Source organism: Typopeltis vanoorti, chromosome 7 (assembly GCF_054136105.1).
Source record: "Typopeltis vanoorti isolate ZY-2024b chromosome 7, IOZ_Tvanoo_1.0, whole genome shotgun sequence".
NCBI classification, from domain to species: Eukaryota; Metazoa; Arthropoda; class Arachnida; order Uropygi; family Thelyphonidae; genus Typopeltis; species Typopeltis vanoorti.
This window is the reverse complement of record NC_143555.1, coordinates 128,295,229-128,301,750: the sequence shown is the minus strand read 5'-3', so window position 1 is coordinate 128,301,750 and position 6,522 is coordinate 128,295,229.

Sequence of the window (6,522 nt, the reverse complement as noted above, 5' to 3'; positions counted from 1 at the left end):
TGGTAAAAGAAGAAATCTAGATTAAGTGTTAAGACAATGAGTGCTGTTAGTTGTAAGACAAAATTGTGTCATGGAGTGAGAGAAGTTTTATGATAAGGTGTTAAAAGACCGAAATTTGCTGCGTAAGATCATTTCATGGGAGAAATATTTATGGTACGATCGTGGTGAAATACAGTCCCCCTCTATGTCTACCTAAATTTTTGTATGGGTTTTGTCACTGAAGAATAATGGTAAGCTCAATATGTTAATGTAATAAAATCTTTTTTCTTTATCGTCTTACTGTTTCATGAATAAAGAATATTACATAACCCCCGTCCACTTTTTGCCATTCCAATGTCCCGTTTTTGTCTCAAGGAAATATGGTCGGCCTACCTTTCTCATATAATTGGGACACCTACCATACAGCCAGGATTTCGTTGATTTCCATTGTTTTCACGGTGTAAAACATTTGCGAGATCACCATTTTCCAAGACAGCGTTGAAAACCATGTTTTCATCGGTGTTTTGACACGCTTAATTCTATCTTGATTGACTCAACAAACTTACTGAAATTTGTGTACACCACCTAATTGTATATTTTTAGGAAAAATATTCAAGAAAGCAATCGTTTTAGTATGATCTTCTAAAATAAATGGAAGCATTAATTTATATCTTATCTATGTAATTAAATAAGTCTGTAAGTAAATTATCAAACATATGAGCCCAGACCACTATCAAAGCCTTGATGTTCAAACAAACAAACAAACAAACAAAAAATTAAATTAATAAAATAAAAAAATAACGTTTCAAATCAATTCAAGAAAATAATCCTGCATATCGCAAGTAGCTGCTCAATGCCAGAACACCAGCTCTTTTCTCAGCTTACATGGCAAAACGCAGCAGATGCAAAAACCCCATCAGTCAATCCAAATCTTACTACTAAAAGGCTAATGGCAACGAACCTCCTTCCTGATTAAATAGTAATCGAACCTCCTGGACCTTACAAAGGACGTAACATCTGCCCATCCATCTTTTCACCATTCGTACATCCAGATGGTATCACCGTAGCATCATTCAAACCCAAAGCTGATATCCTGGCTTCATTCTTCACGATAATCGAAGCAAAGCATCCTCAATGTTACCACAAATTACACTCTTCTTACCTCCTACCATCTTTCGCCAGAAATACAATCGAAGTGTTCTGTATAGCTCGGAATGAACACGTCTTCTGACCCTGATGACATTCTCCCAGTTTTGCTGAACTCAGCTATAATCTTTACAATTTCTCATAATCATCTGACATGCACCCTTCTGCATGGAACGAACCCTATTTCTGACCAGCCCCAAAGGAAAAAAAGATAAAAGCTAGCCATCCAACTAGCACTCACCATTCCTCTCGCACCTATTCCTATTGCATTCACTTTTGTTCTATAGAAAATAATTTAATCAGTCATTAACAATCAACCTCAATATGAATTCTGCCACTCTCAGGCAACAATAATTCTCCTTGAAAAAATTACCGATCTAAGGACCAAATGTATGAAAAGGTTTTGGGAGACTTGGTAGTCTGTTTAGATATTTCCAAGTCTTTTTCATCGGGTCTCACACAAAGGTCTACTTAATAAATAATTACGAATTATCGTGTGATCTTCCCTCCACCCTTTGCAAATGGAATTGGGAATTCCTCTCTGGTCGTTCACTGTATGTCGTCGTAGAAGGCTTCCTTCTGTTAATCATTGCTCTGAATACTAATCTCCTTGTTATATTTTAGTGGGATAAGAAGACAAATATTGGCTTTTTTTTATTTTACACAAGACAGACTGGCTTATTACCATACGTTCTGCAACCTCTAAATACACTGCAAACCTGATAAGCTAGTTTCAGGCAATTATTGATAGCTAAGACTTGATCTAGAAGATCAACAATAACGACAGGGTCACAATGAAAAATGTCATCACAAAGCAAACTAATGACAATTAAAATTATCTGCCATTTTTTCTCGACTTTGTACACACGAAGAAGTCAATATTGTGACGTCACAGAACTTTTTCATAAATGCATGTATTGTTGATGAACCAGGATTTTCATATAAAAAGCCGATCCACCAGGGATAGGAGTTATTCTTTTTGGAATACCAATTGAGTTCAACAGAGAAATTTGCAGATGTGGCAAAGATTGATGCAGTGCTCTAAGAGGAAAAGAACTGTCGTTTCGATTGTGATTTGTTGACGGGTTTTGTACATCATCCTAAACGGATGATGTAATCAGAACAAATAAGAAAACTTTGATTCTGTTGATTCCGCAAAATCAACAAAGTTAAACACGTAAATAATAATATCACAATATTACTAGCGGGTGGTCAGTGGGATAGCCTTACCATTCGAACTGGGGAAACTCTTCATGGTAAGGCTAGTCAACGTTGATCGTAGTCGGCAATGCTTTGAGAGTTCCGCAAAATCTCTCGATGCATTGAAGACGTAAGTTGTTTCAATCGCCTCCTACCGCTAAAAGCCGCCTTTCTCTCATACTCTAAAGGGTTTGAACCGTAGCATGTGCTCTTCTCAGTTTTGGATTCTATCCAAGTGGTTCTGAAATGATGTAGTTGGAAAGATTTTCTGATTGTTGGAAACACCCCAACTTCAATAGAGGGTTGCTTCGATGACCTCAGTGAGGGGTTATTTGTGATAGATCGGATTGAAAAGAAGATGTATTGCGGTCCAGGATCTGGAAGAGATGAAGTGAAAGGAATTATATGTTCGTCCATTTGTAATGTTCTGGTGTTCTTGTCTTGGGTTTTAGCGGCAGATGGGCGAGGGGTACGTAAACTTCGATGCCTTCTGTTGACGTATTTAGTGTATTTAGAAATGTATTTAGAAAATGTCTTTAGAAAAAGTAATTATGGTTGGTGAAGTGGGCGACTCTTGTCATGGCGTAACACTGACATGAGAAGGAAATCGCTGGGTGGGTTTTGGTGGGACTTTTCATGTAGACATTCTTTACATGAAATCAATAGTAAGTAATAAATTAAATCAATAAAGTAAAAATAAATTTAAAACAATTTAGAATTTTTTTTTTTTTAATTCTTAGTTTTATATATTGCTCAGTGTATTCGTAATGGATTATTCCATAAAGTGCCTTGAAATAGAATTAGAATAAACATGATAAATCAAACGTCTACAAACTCGTTACAGATATTGATTTTAATCAGAGCCCTACTAAATTCCCTAAAGATATTCGGGATATTGGAATGTGATTCGAAAAAACTAATGCATTTTTTTAATTAAAGATATGCATTAAATTATGATATGGATATTGTATTAATATTTTAGATATTATACTCATTTCACATAATCCATAATCATTTGGATTTTATGCAATCTGTATAGTCAAGTCCTGTTAGCGGCTGTTATTTTATGCCAAAATGTTAGTCAAACATTTTGTGTGTTGTACATCTTATAGGAGATATCAGACATGGTAACTTTAGGTGAAGATAAAAATGAGTGTAATACGAGTATGAGTATAATTGAGCTAAAAGTTAAAAAGTATTCATCCAACTTTTGGCACAGCTGAAGAAACTTAAATTTTAACAGGAAAGATTTTGCCGTGTCTCAAAAAAAATGAATTGCAAAGAATAAAGAATTAAGAGAAAAGATGTATTTTAAGTGCATAATTCTCAATATATACACATAACGAATGCTACGATGCCGTTCTACTGCATGCAGATTAATAGACAAGCACTTGTAGAGTACGCCATTGCATTTAGCTGCAGCAATGGTTGAAACCGCATGATGAAAAACTTTATTATGCAGTTTCATTTCGAGGTCCACAGAATTCCCCTACCCTTCACGTTCTACTGATCTCACATCACTTGATGCCTTCGTTTCGAGTATGTTGAAAGTTGAAGGAAAGGGTATTCCACCATGACCCGCATCAAAAAATCTTAATGAACTAAGAGATAAAATTACACGATATGTCCAGCAGATATCCCAACCCTTGTTTGCCAAGATGACGGAGAACCTTCGCATGCAGTACGAAACCTGTCTTGAAAGACAAGGTGACTATTTCAAGCACGTAATCTACCGTCGTTAATACTTTATTTGACCAAGATTCCATTGATAGTGGATGTACATATCATCAACATATATTTCTTTGTTAATAAGCCCGTTTTCTCAATAACATATATCGTTATAGTTATTCAGGACTGTTTTTTTGCGCCATACTGTATACACATATACTTTTGTCATTTAATATTGTTATAATATAGTTATATAAATATAATTTTGACTGACGCCTTTTATTTTCCAATAGGAAGCAGGTGAGACCCTTTTAGCCCTATTTAATTTTTGCGAACTGGGGGACAGTTTAATCTCCTCCAGTAGCCAATCAGAGATAGGCTTATGTTTACTGTCTGAAAATAGTGTGGGTTCTGCAGTCGATTTTATTGAGTTTACGGGACGGAAAACAGGAGTTTCGGGAGAACAAGCAACTTACCCTTGCCAGAGATCGACTAATTCGGAAACCAGTCGAAAAAAAACTTAGTAAAAGTTCCTCTACTTGGCAACTAGAATTGAACGTACGAGACTCTTTCCGCGGTCGCCGTGGATGGCACACATCACTTCCACTGAGCTACAAAGGCGCTTATATAAATATAATTATAACTAAATTGAAATTAATAGAATAAAAACAGCAAAATAATTAAATAAGTGATGTTTTCTGATAAGAAAGAGAATAAAAAGCACTTAAGAATGTCAAACAGAGAAGTAAATATCGAACTGTGAAATTTTGAACTACAAGAACCGGTACTTATTCTGGTGGAAGTCTAGAATAATCTTATTATCATTGAATCCATCCAAGATCAGTGACTCAGTCAAAAATAAAATTGTAAATCAGATATAAATACAACTATAGAACTCTTATTCCCCAAAACTATATTGGCCATTACAGCTATTCAAAACAAAATATTTGGTCAACTAGAATGAAACCAGCCGTATGTGCAAGCAGATTATACAGAAAAAAACTTCTCTATAACACATCACTGTTTTTTATGTACATCCGACCTACGGTAGATTGTAAACCTACATTATATAAATACTGTGGGTGGGATAAGAACTTTTTTCTATTTTTATTAACTTTACAGCTTTTTTTGCATTTTATACATAATCCAGATGCCCCGCTCTAGAGACTGTACACGGAAGAAATTTCTGAAGTCATTTGGGGTCTCCAGTGACGGATGAAAATACGCTAACCACTGAACCAATCTGGCTTCAGTTTTAAATCCAACTCAATAACCAGTCAATTTGGTCAATCAGGCTGGCAATAAATCACAGATATAAAATAATAATATCAAAACTCAAATCAACTCTCATCAGCTAACGTTTCATATAGGCTGTAGGCGAGGCTGTTTTAGCATAATCTAACTTTTGGTGACTGAGGGGGAAGGTCGATCTCCACCGGTAGCCAATTAGAGATAGCTGGCCCATGACTCTCACTAATTATATGTGATCCGGTGAAGAGAGGTGACTGACAAGCGCCGCCATCTCGTGGTCCCTAATCCTAATACTACGTTTACTGTTCTGAAAATAGTGTAGGTTCTACAGGCGGTTTTCTTGAATTTACGGGACCCACTTGCCTGTACCATAGATCAACTAACTCGGAAACGGTCGTAAAAAGGCTTAGAAAAAGTTCCTAATCGACGACTAGAATCGAACTTACGACGTTTTCTCTTCAGGCTATTTAGCGTCGAGGAAGACACAAGCCATCTGTACTGAGTTACATTGGCGCCTTAATTTAATAATAAATAAATAAATAAAAATATAAAATAAATATAAAAATATAATTAATCCCTATTCATCGCTTTTATTGACTATAATTAAACAATTCACTCCACTGCCATGCTTCTCTTTTAGATGCTCTAGTGAAGTGTTGCACAAACACTTTCAGTACCGCGTAGCCTATTACAATATTAATAACACTGAAATATTCCCTCACAGGTAGCAAAGCCAATGAGGGAGAAGTTATAATAATATTTCATTCGAAGATGAATAGTTATAAATGTTTTTATTTCTTAATATTTGAGTGATAACAAATTAGAAACATGTGAAACATTTATTTTTAATTATTTAAAATATTTTAAGTATACGAATCAATTATTATTATTATGCTGTTTAATTAATTATTTAATTATTATTATTATTTTAAGACTTCAGTTCTTCTTCTTTTATCCTTGATAATACTCAAGTTAACAGTCATTACTAACTTCCTATCTAAATTATCCTCCAGTTAGTAATGTTAATGGAAGTTAGTAATGATGTAAATTTTACATGTAGTACTATCATATCCTGTACACCCCTTGAGGGTATATATCAGGAATTTGATAATGATGTTAACAGTCAAAATTAAATCTCTCTCTCTTCTTGGACTGACTCTTACTTTCGTGGCATAATCACATCACTTCTATATCATCCTTAGATTCCAAAAACATGGCATTCTTTTTCGTTCAAGACGTTATCACTTTTCATCTGTCCAGTTACTCTGTACAAATCCT